We start from the raw sequence: 17,390 nt of genomic DNA, 5'->3' as shown, positions 1-17,390 counted from the left end.
ACATCTTGTAAGTAAAGCTCTACAAGGTCATACAGCTTTCTTACAACCACAACAGCTAGGGAGTGATGTAGCTGAAACTTCAACCCATCTTTATCATTTTCAAATGTACATTCATTCTATCAGTTCTATTACTCTAGAGCAGCGGTTCTCAACCCATGGGGCACAACCGTTTCGGGGTCCCAATCAGATATGCTGCATATCAAATGTTTGTAATATGATTCATAACAGTGGCAAAATTTGACATATCAATGAAAATAATTTTATGGCTGAGGGTCATATTAAAGGACTGCAGCATTAGGAAGGTTGAGAACCACTGCTATGGCAAACTGATGAACGTTGGTGCTGGTTGGTTTTTGATCAACAACACAAGAAAGACAAAGTTATCTGAGAGGAGGAATGCCTCCTCTCAGATATCTGAGAAAAATGCCTCCATCAGATTACCTGCAGGTAAGTTTCTAGGGTATTTTCTAGGTTGGTGGAGGGTCTAAGCAAGTAGGGGTGGTACCACCTCTGGACAGGGAGTCGTAGGTTCTATAAGAGAATAGGCTAAGCAAGCCAGGGAAAGCAAGCCAGTAAGCAGCTCCCCTCCATGGTCCCTGTTTCAGTTTCAGTTTCCAGGTTCTTTCCTGCTTTGGCATCCCTTGAGAACTGTAACTTGTTCACCAAATAATCCCTTTCCTCCCTAAATTGCTTTTGACCATGGGGTTTGATCACAGAAGTAGAAACTCTAAGACAAAGTCTAATGCTTCCCATCTATAATAAGGAAAATTATATTTGTCATTGCATTTTTGACAGTTTTGTAAGTGCACACCATTTGTTTTGGTTCTATTAACCACCTACCCTCTGTTATCCTTTTGGCTCTCTGAATCCCTTCTATTTCTCAACTAGTCTCCCAATGAATGCACCATTGAAGAAAATGATACCCCATCTCACAGCAACTCTTAGCAGTTAATAGGTACTCAGGAAAGAGTGGGGCTTCATGAGCATTTTCTTTGTCCATGGTGGAATGCTGAAGGGCCCAATCTTCTGAAGGTATCCATTGCTGCTGTGTGTCCACGATAGCAATAGCTATGTAATATCTGAGTGGCGGAATTTCATGGCACTCCTTCGGTTCATTTGTTTCCTCTTCCTCTTCCATGGTGTTCCGTGGTGGTGGTGGTGGTGGTGGTGGTGGTGGTGGTGGTGGTGGTGTGGCTGTGTGTGTGTACATGTTGTAGATGTCACATTTCAGGCTCATCATTCAGTTGTCACTTATTCACATTACTTTGTCCAAAGCTACATCTCTATTAAATGTCACCTTCTTTAAAAGTAGATTCTCTGCCCTTGCCTTTTATTGTGTTTACTTACAGATGGTTGAGGGGTGACTTACAGGGAACATAAATGACTCAAAGACAGCTGCAACACCAAAGTCCATCCCAGTGTAGGTGAAACCTCCCAAAGCTGGGAACCTGGAGCATACTGCCCAGTCTGCAAGCTGCTCAACAAGTTGTCCTTTCCAGGTGGCTCAGTTGGTCTAAACTTCTTCCAGGCGGCTCAGCTGGCTTCTGCTTCCAGACAGCTGTTCTGGTCTCAGAGTCTTCTTTGCATCTTTTTGCCTTCAAGAATCTCCTTTGCAACTCAGCTTGTCTGAGTCTTAACAGCAGAGATCCTCTGAGAGTTTTCTTTGCAGCTCAGCTTCTTACCATCTGAAGGAGACACTGCTTTTATTGCTTACTCTGGCCGGGAAGGTACAAGAGAATCCACTCAGTTTCAGGGACTTCCTGAAGCTATATTGAGTTGTTTACCCTACAAATAGGAATGTTTCAGCCTTGGAGGAAACTGTTATACAATAGCCTTGGAGGAGAATGGCACTAGTTATGGGTATAAATATAAATATTTAGATGGAAATTTGACAAAGTTTCCATTTAGGGAAGCAATGGTAAGACTTGAGTCCGAACTTCTCCAGCTGTATAGATTATTGCACAGGTTTATAGTACTGGATATGTATGGGACTCCAGTCTAATATCAAAGCATTTGGTTACTCTCATACTGTTGTGCCACTATTACAACAGTGGGCAGAGCCTACTTAGCAGGTCAGTATTGTAGCAAGTATGATGTAGCAAGTATGATTAATTTTCCTCTCCCAACAGTCTACATAGCACTTTCTGGTACTGTAAACACATTTATCTGTGTCCTCTAACCAAAGTCACAGTGTCCTAGTCTCTGGCCTAGACATTTTGATGTGTTGGGTGTGCTAATGAGGTAAGTGGGGAGTAAGGGAACCACTTTCTTGGGTGATCTGTTGCTCGAAAGATATACCCCTTTCCGAGTCTTGCTTCCCCTACCTCCATCTCCTCTGGGACCTAGTCCAACCTGTCTGGGTTTGCAATTCGATGTGTGCAGCTGGCTCTGCTTCCCCCGTTATTCTGGTAGTTCCATAAAGGCAGGAACTATAATCTTTGGGGCAGTTTGTCCCACCCTTCCTCCCTATTATAATGTGCCAACACTTGGCATATAGCATTGGGCTGGTTGATACTGATGAGGAAGCCCTACCCTAACTGGGAATCAGACAAAACCTTTGATGTGGTGTGTGTGGAGAGGTGTTGAGGAAGTGACAGAGGCTCAAATATGGGTGTAGCATTAGATTTAGGCCAGCCTTTACTCATCCCTTTCTGCATACTATGGCCTTTCGTGAAGGGCAAGAGTAGAGTGGGTGTGGTGTCTCTGTGGGTATCCTGCCAGATTTACCCACCTGTTGGATTGGAGTAGGTGGCAGTCCCTCAGGAGGTTGGAGTATATGTATGCTCCATGTATCCACACCAACAAGCCTCTGACTCCCTTGAGAAAGGACAGTGAATTCAAGCCACAGTGAATCCTGGGTGTAGAATGGGGCCTGTTTCACTGTTGTGGCATGGGAATCTGCTGGGTGGGATTGAGAGGGAACTGGCCTTCTGAGAGGCCTGGGATTTATTGTTGGGATGAAATCTTGTGGGTGTATGAAAAAAGGCCCAGGCCTTAGCTTTCTGCCTCCTGTGTTTACCACAAGGTGCTTTGCACTGGCCGTTAAAATGAGTTCTTGGTCAATGTCTTAGGGTTTCCATTGCGGTGGAGAAATACCATGACCAAGAAAACTGTTATACAGGACAACATTTAGTTGAGGCTGGCTTATAGGTTCAGAGGTTCGGTCCATTATCATCAAGGCGGAAAGCATGGCAGCATCCAGGCAGGCATGGTTCAGGAAGAGGAGCTAAGAGATCTACATCTTGATCTGACTGCAACCAGGAGAGACTGTCTCTGACAAGACTTGAGCATAATATGAGACCTCAAAGCCCACCTTGAAATGGACACTTCTAATTCTTTGGAAAGTTAGTTCTGTCAACTGATGTTTTGCTGGGGCACACAGGTGAAAGGATGTTTTGCTAAAGCAGACATGGGAAAGAATTTTTCCTGAAGCAGATACAGGCAAAAGGATGTTTGATATGGCAAACACATGGAAGGACCTGTGATGAAGGAGTATAAATATGACCCCACATACAGTGGGGGACAAGCACTGAGTATTGGTTTAGTTTGCTCTGCCTTGCTATTCTTTGCTAAAGAGGCATGTATTGGTTCACCTTACATAGAGGTATGTATTGGTTTGCCTTCATTGAGCTCAACCTGTGGGAACACAGCCATTGAGAAAAACTTGCCCAAGAACTAACTGCCCAAGAACTAACTGCTCTTTAAGTTCCTACAACAGCTTGCTGCCTTAGCAGCCCTGCCTTAGGCTGGTTGGTGAGCCTAGCAATTTCTTCAGGATTAAACTATAGCTGCCTGGTGTCTGCTTGCTGAAAAGACTGGACTGTCACTGTCAGTTCATGCCGGTGTCTGCCTGCCCAGAGGACTGGTCTGCAGCTGCTGAATCGTATTTGGTGTTTGCTACAGGACTGAACTGCTATCCAATCCTTATTAAAATTAGACTGCAAAAACTTTATGCCTACACCAACCCTACAGTGACACACTTCCTCCAACAAGGCCACACTGCCTAACAATACCACACCCCATGGGCCAAGCATATACAAATGGTCAAATGGCCACAGTCAGTATGGTGCTCCTACTGGCGGGTGCTTTGGGTCAGTAGGAGAGCAAAGACAACTTGCTGGATCCTCCCTGGATCTTGTCACCTGAAAGGATCTGAGCATTGGGAAGACCTTTCCTCATGTGCCCTTGTGATATGATGCCTTTTGGCCATGTGAGTGGCTTCTGGGCTGATTTTTTTCTCACTGCAAATGGAAGCACAAGAACCAACCCCTGTATCACTCAGTGATCATGAGCATCCTGAAGACACAGCTAAAGCCCTCTGAGCATTACCCTGTCCATGAAATGAGTGAAAACGTATGTGTAATAAGTGCCACTATGACATGCGGCGGCCTTGGAATTGGCAGTAGTAACATGCTGTCTACAAGCAATAGCTGTTAAACTGAGAAATGTGTTAACACAGTGACAGGGACTAATATACTGTCTAGGGCCAGTTATCCACATTTAACAAATATTTCCCATATTTTCCTTAGCTATTTTTTGCATTATTCCCATTTCCCCCCTTCACCAATGTATTACCTTGATAGTTGTTTAGTAAATATCATTTTCTTGGCAGATGGACTAGGAACATTTTTCTATCACTATATCAAGTAATAGCATTTAGGAGGTCTGATTACGTTTGCATAAATATTAACAGGCTATCCCCATACTATCACACTGGCTTTGTTCACTTCGTATTTGTCAAAAGTATTAGATTAGATTATCATATGTAAATGTTTATTGTGCATACAAAAGACCAGTTCCTGAACCAGGAGGCTTGGAAGACAAAGTGGTCAGAAGCATTCCATAACCAGCCCAGCATGCTTTATAAAGCATAGAAGAGGATGTATTTTGACCTATATTCCTCTTACATATTATACAGCAGCATTCCTCAGGGCAAGTAGGACCAGGCACTCTCATTCTAGCTGACTGGTTTAATTTCAGTCAGCAATGCATTACTTACCTTTAGCATTTTGATTATGACTAGAGCTAACCTTTTGGGGAAGTCATGATGACTTCACTGTGGATTCTATGGTTATAGACAGCTAGCCTTGCACTATGGCTCAATTATGGTCTCATGGTTATATTGAACATTTTCTCCAGTTTTTCCCTTCCACTCAGAAAAATCCAGTTTCACCATTAAAAATGTGGTATCGATATTCCATTGTATAGCTATATTGCAACTTATTTTCTATAGTGATGAACAGATGGATTATTTAAAATTTCCACTTAAAAATAATGCTGTGGCAATGAAAAATTTTGTACATATAAACATTTTATCCACAGATTTACTTTCTGAGATATACCTAGGATTGGCTGTACTAGGTCTTAGAGTTATAGGTATTTTCAACTTCACTGAATGTTTTGTACCCATTTCTTCTGAATTGAAACATTCCCTTCAGGAGGGAGAGGGAGGGAGGTGCCTTAGGAAACTCCACAAACCTTTAGAGAACATAAGAAGCTCTGAAGCTTACAAGATTGATAAGGTCTCTCCCACTGCATGGTCATGGGTCCCTTAGCAACAAGCAATTTCTAGAGCACAGTAGAGCAGTGATGGTGCAGGGTGCTGCAGAGGTGCAGTTTTGTGCATTGTCGTCACCCATGTTAGGGTTGGTTTGGGGGGCTGCAGCTGACTTTGAGTCACCCCTTCTCCTATGACAACCTCTCTCCCATGCTCCTGTAAGCGCACATGGAGAGAACAGTGTTCCTGCTCCATTTCCAATGTCCTACCCAGAGTGAGTAGACATTACTTCACACCTTCCCAGGAAAAGTCAGTCACACATCAAATATTTTCTAAGTACTCTTCAAAATGTTTCCACTAGCTTGTAGCAAAGACTAATAGAAGTATGAGGACTTCTAGTTCATTATATAATCTTTGGCATTATCAAATACTTCAAAGAATTTTTATGTAAAGGTCATACATAATATTAGAGATAGTTCACATGAGCTTTAATAAATTAGAAACTCTGCCTCTCAAAGCCCTCATTTGACATTCTGACTCTCCAAATTTATAGTTTTTCTATTTCTTTAACTCACATCTTTTGAGCATATGCACGTGCACGCATGCGCGTGCGCGCGCGCGTGCACACACACACACACACATATTCTCATCCTTTGGCACTGCGAGTATTGACGTAAAAACTCATCTCCAGAGCTGGCAATGTGGTATAGTTGGTAAAGGGCTTATGTAACATGCACAAAGCCTTGGACTCAAGCTTCAGCACCACCTAAAGCTGGTGTGGCAGCACACACCTGTGATCCCACCTCTCCAGCAGAGGCAGGAGGATCAGGTGTCCAAGGTTATGCTTGGTTACTTAGGGAGTTTGAGGTCTGACTGGGCTACATGAGATCCTATCTATGAATGAATGAATGAATGAATGAATGAATGAATGAATGAACGAACGAATGAATCAGACCTCTAGAGGATTGCTATCAGGTGAAGGTGAGGGCCTTAGAAGTTATGTCCCCCCTTCCCCTGCCTCTGCAGAGCTGCTGAATGGATCCAGTTGAAGTTTGTCTCTAGTTGAAGTCACCTCTTCAGTCAACTTCCTCCTGCCTTCTCCCTTTTCTTTCCTTTGCTTTTGCCTGAAAACACTGCCTCAGCACATCCCATGCTTCTTCTTACAGTATATCAAGGGCCCATGTGTAAGCATTGTCTGCCCTAGACGAGAACAGGAAAGTGTGCATTGTCTGTGCAAATTTTAAAGAGAATAATTAGGTCTTGGGTAGGCCTTCATGCCCAGTGTCCCGTGCTCAAATCCTACTGGCAAACAAGTCTGCCTTGGTTTTACTATTGCTTACCCCACGGTGGTAATTCTAAATGATGTCAGTGAAAAAAAAATCACTCCTTAAGCAACATAAGCTTCTACTATTCTAAGATGTAAAGCCTTAGACACAACTGTTGTATCCACTGCAATGTTTTATTAATGCATGCATAAGTATCAAATTAGCATGGTTTGTTTTGTTTTTCTGAGAAGGGCTCCCACTTGTCAGTCATGCTGGTCTGAAATTCAAGAATGTCCGAATTAAAGTGTAGGTCCTGTCTCCTGCTTCAGATAACCATGTGTTTGTTAGTTATCCTTTCATGATAAACACTGTGTTGTACATGGAAGTCAATTTAAAGAATTCCATTTTGCTAGTCAACCTTCAACAGTGTAGATCAGAAGGATTCCGAAGAATCTGGGTCCACATTAGACACAGTTTCTGTTTCCAACTCACACAGATTATCATAAAGTACATTTGAAAAGTTGTCATATCACTATAACTATTAGTAAAATTCAATGGAATAAAATGTTCATTGTTTCCTTCCCAGATATTGCCAGGATTGCCAATAAAAATAATTTAAATAATTGTTCATATAGAGGAGAAAGTATAAAGAAACAATTCTCTCCTAGCTTCATATGGCTTTAATCCCAGAACTCATGAGGTAGAGGACAAATGATATTGAGTTCAAGGCGAACCTGGGCTACATAGAGAGACCTTGTCTGAGAAAAACGTCTCACCACTTCTTTCTTATCCATGAGTGTTATTTTACCATTTTTAAAGAATCAAAGGCAACTGTTTAACTACACAGATACAGAAAATAAATGGCAGGAACACAGGGCTAGCATCAGGTCTTTGTGATGCATATGTAGAACCTTCTAGCTTTTTAAGAGCTTGTCATGGCTCCTCTCAGATCCTATGTACATCTTGTTCTCCAGGTTTTCATGAGAAACATAATGCATCTCTCTGTGCTACAGCAGACCCTTTAGACCCAAACACAAATGGGTTGAAAGTAAAACAATATAAATATGGACACAACATGAGCACTGTTGAAAAGAGCTGCAGTGACTATAGCAATATCAGACAAAGTAGATATGGCAACATCTGGTACCAGTACTTGCTTAGTGGATGTGTGCTGTTCAACCTTTCCTAAGCACGCTACAATCCATATAACCACAGAGGTTAGGTATTTAGTAAGGGACCAGTCAGGAGGATTAGATCATCCTAGGAAGGAAAAACAGAATGGATAGCTGGGGGTGGAGCTGGAATGAGAGAATCAAACATGGAGGAGGAGGAGGAGGAGGAGGAGGAGGAGTGGGAGGAGGAGGAGTGGGAAGAGGAGGAAGAGGAGGAGGAGGAAGAAGAGGAGGAGGAGGAAGAGGAGGAGTGGGAGGAGGAGGAGTGGGAAGAGGAGGAAGAGGAGGAGGAGGAGGAGTGGGAGGAGGAGGAGTGGGAGGAGGAGGAGTGGGAGGAGGAGGAAGAGGAGGAGGAGGAAGAGGAGGAAGAGGAGGAGGAGGAGTGGGAGGAGGAGGAGGAGTGGGAGGAGGAGGAAGAGGAGGAGTGGGAGGTGGAGGAGTGGGAGGAGGAGGAAGAGGAGGAGGAAGAAGAGGAGGAGGAGGAAGAGGAGGAGGAGGAGTGGGAGGAGGAGGAGTGGGAGGAGGAGGAAGAGGAGGAGGAGGAGGAAGAGGAGGAGGAAGAGGAGGAGGAAGAGGAAGAGAGGGTGAGGGAGGGAATATGGGAAGGAACAGCTAAAACTAAAGGCCATTTGAGGAGTCATATGGAAACCTAATATGGAAGACCACACACACACACACACACACACACACACACACACACAAACACACACACACACACACACACACACACACACACACACACACACACACACGAGGATGTAAATGGAACTTCTCAATAATGAGAGAGACAGAGCCCAACTGAGCATCTCTCATCAGCAAATAAAACATCCAGTGGCAGGAATGGGTAACATCTAATGAGCTGTTGGCCAAAAGGGCACTATGGAAATCCCCAAACACACGGTCTACTGCCAAGGCTATTGGTTGCATCCCGCAATCTGACGGTGAGGCCCTATTACTGAAGGCAACACTTTCACTCACTGAGGATGGAGAAGTTGAGTTAGTGCCTAACTAGAGCCTTCACCCCTGCTGACTAGTGTTCATGGTAGTGCTTTTCATGCTGCTAGAGGAGAAAGGAAAGCATTAACCCGGCTATAGACTCCATGATTTAAACGAGTGACCTACCAGCAAGACATGCTAGTGCAACAGTAGCACAAAGCTGGTGGGAGTAACCAGCCATTATCTACTCGGAATTAAAGCCCACTCCAGGAGATGGAACGGATCTCCATCACTGCTTGGGGAGACAAGAACCTGAGACTACATAACCTAGGGAAATAGGGGGAAACTAAGGACTATTGTTCTGCTAAAGGAACTTGGCAATAAATGAGTCCTTACAAGTCATTTTGTGCTGGTAACTCCTGCTATATCCATGAAATCAGTGTCCCACCCAGTCATCATCACAGAAGCTTCCTTCTCTGGTAGAATGGTAATATAGAGACCCACAGCTGGACAAGATGCAAAGACTGGGAGACCTTGAAACACTCAGTTCTAAATGGGATGTCTCCATCAAATGCCTCCCCGCCAGGGCTCAGGGAACTCTGTGGAAGAGGAGGCTGAAAGATTATAAGGATGGAGGTAACCAAGGAAACGAGGCCTTCTAGACACAACAGGACTCGTGCATATTTGAAGTCACCCACAGAGACTGTGGCAGCGTGCACAGGCCTAAGCCAGGTGGAGTCCCAGCATTGAGAGAGGAAGTGGATACAAGTCCCCATCCCTAACCCAGAAGCTATCTCCAATTAATAACCACAGGCAAAGAAAAAATTCGTTTCTCCAACAGAGTCTCACTGGATATAAAAGCCACACTGAAGGGAAGCCCTATGCCCAGCAATAGATGACCAACACAAAACAAAATCTATTTTTGGGAGGGGGGGTTCTGTCTCACAATGCTTTGTTTGGGATTTTCGTTTTTAACCTTACAGATATTTTGCTTTTCAAAAATTCATTAATTAATTTATTTACTTTATATCCAGATGGCACTTTCCCCTCCCTCCTCCTCCCAGTTCTCCCACCACCTCCTGTCCCACCTATCTATTCCTCCTCCCTTTCTCTTTAGAAAAGGGGAGGCCTCCCATAGTTTCCAATTTTTAATGAGTTTTTCTTCTGTGCAAATCTGTGTCTCAGTGTCTATATATCTTTCTGATTTTTTTGTCTCTTTCAGATTTTTTTCTCTTTTATTCTGTTGGTCTGTTTCTTTTGTCCAATTCTGGTTTGTTTGTTTTAATTTTTCTTAATTTTATTGTAATATTTTTCAGATGTCTGTATTTAAATGAGAGAAGAAAAAGGAGTTTATTTGGGTGGGTGGGGAGGGTCTATGAGAAGTTGGGGGAGGAGGAACCATAATCAGAGTATGTCTTTAAAATCAGAGTATGTATGTATTTTAAAAATCTATTTTCATGCGTGGTTGTCCTAGATTTCAGGTGTCCATGAATATAGCCCACGGGAAACTGCAAGCTGGCTTGCTGTGAGCGAGTGGGAAACTGCCTTTTGTCTTGGCCTTTCTGGAGTCCTTTCCAGCCTTACTGCCAACCATCTTGGATCTGGGACTGTGCTGAAGCTCAGATGTGTGTGTGTGTGTGTGTGTGTGTGTGTGAGAGAGAGAGAGAGAGAGAGAGAGAGAGAGAGAGAGAGAGAGAGAGAGAGAGAGAGAGAGGGAGGTTCTGCATTCGAGTTTTAGCCATATTTAAGCGTTACTGTGGCTTCAAAGAAGCTATTGAATCTGAAGTGGTGGGTTTCGATTGAGTTGACTGTTTTAAAAAAAAAACGTTTGGATTTTAATTGTGATGCAGAAGTTATATTAACAAACATTTGGTTGTGTACAGACATTATTTCCACTCCAGTGGATAAGCTCAATAAAGGTCACATCCCAAACTAGTTGTAAATTTGCTTAATAATTGGGACTAATCTCTTAGATCTCATTCAGCAACAAGTACATTCCTTGCTTACTAATTTAAAAAGTGCATCTGTAGATCAAAAAATCTATTTTCGATTAAAAAATAAGTAAAAGTAAAAAGTTGTTACCACACAAAAAGGAAGATATTTTATACCAACATATTTGGTTCATCAAGAAAAATATAACTATTATAAACAGTTATGTTTCTGACAATTCTCAAAATATATGAAACAAAAATTTCATAATTGAAAAAATAGACAGTTTAACGATAAGGTTGGAGATTGCAATACCCCATTTTTATTGTGGATGTAACAACTAAATAAAAGTTTAATAAGAAAAGCTGAATAAACTGTTTAAACATAACAGATTTGATAGCTTGTTGGTAAGGTGAGGTCCAGCATGTCTCCACTAGGTCATCTTCATGTGAATCCGGTGGTTATACGGTTTTGTTCTAGGGATATTTCATTTTTTTAATAACGGTTTTAGCTGACATTCATGGAGAGAATGAATCCTTAGAACTGTGCCACTAGTGAAAGGAAATCCTGTCTAGAGTATGTTTCTTTACAAAGCTGTGTCACACCATCCTTTGGGCCCTCTGCTGGAAAAGTAGAATCAAGTCTCAAATAATGCCTTTTAAATTGTATCCTCTAGTATTATAGATGTAGGACAGTACTGTATCATACCTCTGTGGATGTAGAATAGCTTGTACCTGCTTTATGATACGTAGTAGTGACCGTGCTTTATCAGAGCTGTTTTTAATGATGTTGCTCAGAATGTTTTCTTTCCAGATGATGATTGAGAAGCTAATTTAAAAAAAAAATGGTGCCAGGTACCACAAGAGTAACAGAACTGTGCTGTTTTCTCGGGTTTTGTTTTTTTACTTTTTTTTTTAATGGAGTGTGCTGGATGTCTCTACAGTTTTGTTCAGATGACTGCAGAACCTGGAAAAGCTGTTGCTGCTGTTGATGCATAACACACTGCTATTATTGGTCTTTTTATATAAATATAAATATATATATACAGATATATAATTTGAATTTTTGGAAACTTTAGCTGTGCTGTCAACTTTGGGAAAAAGTATCCCCGTTTACTGTGTTGAGTTGGCACTGTACAGAAATTAACAGCCATATTGGTCTAGAAATGTTGAACTTACGTTTTTTCCATTTGTACAGGGATAACGCACTGTATTAAATATGTAAGGTCTTATCTACGTGGGTTTGATTACAAAAACTAATAAAGTATTCTCTAAATAAAAAAAGAAAAATACAAAAGAAAAGCTGAATAATACTATATTTCTATTACACATCTATAGACTAGTTTTCACAACTAAAGCAGAACACATATTTATATCGGTTGAACTTGGACTATTGACCAGGGTAGACTGAAATGTAAGGACAGTTTTCAAAATCTCAACAAACTTAAAAGCCTGAAAAATCATATAAAACATTGTCAGTGATGACAATGGATCAATATTAGTAATACAAACTGGGTAGCACAATTCTATTTTTATTTTATCTTATTATTATTGAGGGGACTAGGGCACTCACATGCCACAGTAACATGTGGAGGTTAGAAGACAACCTTCAGGACATATAGCTATCTTACAGAAATAAAAAAGATTAATGCGAATACTATGACTAGCCATAATTCACATATATTAAGTAACTTAGTGAATTAGAAAAATTTCCAAAACTACCTAACTACCAAAAAGAACTGAAAAAGAAAGAGAAAATATGAATAAGCCACAAGTAAGGCAATTTTAAAAATTATTCAGAAATATTATACAAAGAAAATCCCAGGGTCAAAATGGTTTCAATAATAAATTCTATCAACTCTTAGCACCAATCTTTAACAAGTGTTTTCAAGTAAATAAAAGAAGAAGGAATGAGGTGTTTATCATCCAGCTACAAGACCCAGAAAATGACATCACAGGAAAAAAATCTAACACCAATGTATCTTAAGAATACAGACACAAAAATCTTCAATCAATAATAAAATACTGGGCCAATAACATAAAAGACTTATTAACCATGAGAGTGTACTGTCCAAAGATGAAAGGTTGATTTAAAATAAAAATGTCATTGATGTAATATACCATGATAGAACAGAAATAATACCATACTTGTCTCCAATTACAAAAACCTATTCATTACTTTTTCATAAGAAGTCCACCAAACTAAGAATAGAAGGGAGCTTCTATTCTGTGAGAAGATCCCTATGGATTTTCTGACAGAAAATTTTTTCCCAAGACAAGATTAAGGAAAAAATATCTGTTTTCATCATTTCTATAGGAAAAAGAAGTGGAAAAAATTGAGATAAAAGAATATAAAAGCATAACTATTTGCAGATGATATTATATTGTGTGTAGGAAACACGGGGAACAGATTGTGGTAATAGATATATGTAAACTCAGATTTTAGGGATTGAGACAGAAGCATCACAAATTTGAGGCCATCCTGGGCTACATATTAAGACCCTGAATCAGTGCAGACTGGTACAACCATTCTGGAAATCAGTCTGGAGGTTCCTTAGAAAATTGGACATTGAACTACCTGAGGACCCTGCTATACCTCTCTTGGGCATATACCCAAAAGATGCCCCAACATATAACAAAGACACGTGCTCCACTATGTTCATAGCAACCTTATTTATAATAGCCAGAAGCTGGAAAGAACCCAGATGCCCTTCAACAGAGGAATGGATACAGAAAATGTGGTACATCTACACAATGGAATATTACTCAGCTATCAAAAACAATGACTTTATGAAATTCATAGGCAAATGGTTGGAACTAGAAAATATCATCTTGAGTGAGGTAACCCAATCACAGAAAAACACACATGGTATGCACTCATTGATAAGTGGCTATTAGCCCAAATGCCTGAATTACCCTAGATGCACAGAACACATGAAACTCAAGAAGCATGACCAAAATGTGAATGCTTCACTCCTTCTTTAAAAGGGGAACAAGAATACCCTTGGCAGGGAATAGGGAGGCAAAGTTTAGAACATAGGCAGAAGGAACACCCATTCAGAGCCTGCCCCACATGTGGCCCATACATATGCAGCCACCAAACTAGATAAGATGGATGAAGCAAAGAAGTGCAGGCTGACAGGAACCAGATGTAGATCTCTTCTGAGAGACACAGCCAGAATACAGCAAATACAGAGGCAAATGCCAGCAGCAAACCACTGAACTGAGAACGGGAGCCCCGTTGAAAGAATCTTAGAAAGGACTGGAAAAGCTTGAAGGGGCTCGAGACCCCATATGAACAACAATGCCAAGCAACCAGAGCTTCCAGGGACTAAGCCACTACCTAAAGACTATACATGGACTGACCCTGGACTCTGACCTCATAGGTAGCAATGAATATCCTAGTAAGAGCACCAGTGGAAGGGGAAGCCCTTGGTCCTGCTAAGACTGAACTCCCAGTGAACATGATTGATGGGGGAAGGGCGGTAATGGGGGGAGGATTGGGAGGGGAAGCCCATATAGAAGGAGAAGGGGAGGGGTTAGGGGGATATTGGCCCGGAAACCAAGAAGGGGAATAACAATCGAAATGTAAATAAGAAATACTCAAGTTAATAAAGATTTAAAAAAAAGACCCTGAATCAGAAATGCAATACTGATAAACAAAATGCAAAGTAAATTTTATTCACATTAATTAGAAATGGATAGATTCAAAATTAAATTAAGAAAACATCACATATGAACTACCTTCAATCTTTAACATTTAAGAATTAATTTTTAAGCCAGGCATTGTATCACACAACTTTAATCCAAGCAGTAGGAAAGTAGAGGTGAGTGGATCTCTGTGGGTTCTGGGACCAGTGTGGTCTACATAGCAAATTCCAGGACAGCTGTAGCTACACAGTGAGAAGCTGTCTCAAAACAATCTATATTTAAAACAAAGGCATGTTTTATGTCTCAAATAAAGCATAATAACATTCAAAGAAATTAAATGTTTAATACATTTTAAAAATCCTAGGCTTCTAGGCTCTTAGATTGAGTGTTAAAATGGCAATATTTCACATTGATTTACAGATTAATGTAATCCTCATTAAAATTGCGGCTAAAGTTTTTGCAGAAGTTAATGAACTGATTCTTAAATTCACATGAAAATGAAACAGCCTCAGAATAGACCAAACAGTCTTAGAAATTTAACTTTCTAATTTTGGCATTTTCTGCAATGTAGGGTTCCTGAGGGCATAGCTCAGTGGTAGAGAACGTGTGTATCTTGAATGGGGCCCTGGGTTCAATGCTCAACACCAAAAGACTAATACGGGCTTAGGATAAGCAACTACACTGACAGCAATGAAATAGAATCAAAGTGCCAGGAATACAGTTTTTCATTTAAGGTTAGTTGATTTTAGACAACTGTGACAATATGATTAAATGAGGGAAAGAATAATTTTGTCCACAAATGTTCTGGCAGGAAGGGATGTCCACAAGCAGTGGAATTAAGATAATTACCTCACATATACACAAGAATTTAACCTAAAATAGGCCAAAGATGTCAAAGTCAAACATATAAAACTGAGAAGAATACAAAGGTAAAAATTTTATTTTCATTCAGGCACTGGCTTCTTTATTGTCCCCCTTTTTTCTTTATTGGATTTTTTTTCTTTTTTTTTCAGAGCTGGGGACCGAACCCAGGGCCTTGCGCTTCCTAGGCAAGCGCTCTTCCGCTGAGCTAAATCCCCAACCCCTATTGGATATTTTTTTTAATTTACACTTCAAATTTATCCCCTTTTCCAGTTTCCTGTCCATAAACCCCTAACCCATCCCCCTCCCACTTTTTCTATGAGGGTGTTCCGGCACCCATCCACCCACTCTTTCCTGCCTTCCCGCCCTGACACTCCCCTACACTGGGGGATCCCCCTACACTGGAAAGTCGAGCCTTGGCAGGACCAAGCCCTTCTTCTCCCATTGGTGGGCACTGGCTTCTAATACATGACATCAAAGTACAAGCAACCACATAAGAATAATAAATTGAGCTTCATCAAAATTAAAAACGAGTGCAGCGAAGAACGTTATCAATACATGACAGCTCACAGAATGGCAGAAAACATTTACCAATCATACCTCTGATAAGGACCTCGTACACAACTATTTAAAGAAGTTCAACAACACAAAGAAAAAAATTAACCAAATATGAAAATGGGCAAAGGATTTAAATGGGTGTTTCTCCGAAAAAGGTATCTGAACAAATGAACCATAAACACAGAAATGTGGTCAACATAAGCAGCTCTTAGGGAGCTATAAATCTGAGCAGAGAACTCTTCACACCTTTGAAAGTGGCGGGGGTGAAAAGATAGCCAACGAGGAAAGGAGGCAAAGGTGTGAAAAACATTAGAATGAACCCATATCCATTGCTGGTGGCGAAGTAGTGCCGATGCCATACCCAGTGAATGAAACTAGGTCCTTGTATCACACTATGTATACAAACCAACCCGAAGCTGAGTAAACACTTGAACACGAGACCCGAAAGTAGAAAACCACTAGAGGAAAATATGGGTGTGTTTTATGCCAAGACTTTTCCTGGGGACACCTTTACTCACCTCAGATAAAGAGCCCATGCCGGACCCAAGTATGGGTACCACAAAAATCCAACTTGGTGAACCAGTGAGTTTGACTGTGGTTACTTACAGGAATGTGGGTGAGAGGTTACCTACAGGACCAAAAGTGACTCAAACACAGCTGCATCACGAAAGCCCATCCCAGTGTGGGCGAGTACTCACCAAAGCTGGAAAGCCTCGGACATGCTGCACAGCTAGCGGACAAGCTCGACATATTGGAGCGTGGCCTTCCCAGGCGGTGCAGCTGCTCTAAACGTCTTCCATGCAGTTCAGCCTGTTTCTGCTTCTTTGGGGTTACTTTGCTCGTGTGACCCCTCTTTACAGCTTGGTTTGTCTGAGACTGACTGTTTAGAGGTCTTCGTTGTTTACTCTTGGGAGGGAAGATCCTAGTAAATCTGATCAGTTTCACTGACTTCCTGGAGTCGTTTTGAGTTGTTTGTCTTCTGTTTTAAGGAGCTTCCTCCAGGATAGAGTGATTCAACCGTGGAGGAACCTTCTACTTAGAACAGGAGGAACTCTCAATAGGTTGTCTCTTCACTCTGTTGCTTGCTTCCTTCGCTCTTCCTGTGAAAGAGGAAGTTGAAAGCTTTAAGAGCCAGAGGGGATGGAGGACACCAGCGGAGCAAGGCCTCCTAGACACAACAGGACTGATGCAATATGAAGTCACTCACAGAGACTGTGACAGCATGCACATGGCCTGTATAGGCCTAAGCCCGGTGAGGCCCCAACACTGACAGAGGAAGAGGACACAATCGCCCCTCCCATCCCTAACCCCAAAGCTATCTCCAATTAATAACCACTGGCAAAGGAAAGATTAGTTTTCTCCAACAGAGTCTCCCTGGTTATACTAACCATAATAAGGGCAGTCCTTAGGTCCTACAGTAGATGACCTACTGGGATATTTAGAGCTGTTTTGTTTGTTTGTTTCATTGTGCTTTGTTTGGGCTTTCTTTAAAGTTTAAAGCTCTCTTGCTTATATATTATGT

General features: G+C 41.4%; 1 protein-coding gene across 1 annotated transcript in view; it reads right to left on the bottom strand.

Annotated features, from left to right (window-relative positions):
* The window catches only part of Stard8 (StAR-related lipid transfer domain containing 8), a 117,017-nt gene extending 100,048 nt beyond the window's left edge, over positions 1-16,969 (bottom strand). The window contains exon 1 of the mRNA XM_087599766.1: positions 16,567-16,969. The gene's annotated coding sequence lies outside the window, so the exon portion shown is untranslated. The remainder of the gene's footprint in view (positions 1-16,566) is intronic.
* Positions 16,970-17,390: the final 421 nt, after the last annotated feature.

Source organism: Rattus norvegicus, chromosome X (genome assembly GCF_021556685.1).
Source record: "Rattus norvegicus strain SHRSP/BbbUtx chromosome X, alternate assembly SHRSP_T2T, whole genome shotgun sequence".
NCBI classification, from domain to species: domain Eukaryota; kingdom Metazoa; phylum Chordata; class Mammalia; order Rodentia; family Muridae; genus Rattus; species Rattus norvegicus.
Note: the sequence above shows the minus strand (reverse complement) of the source record. Positions and strands in the feature narration are given on the sequence as shown.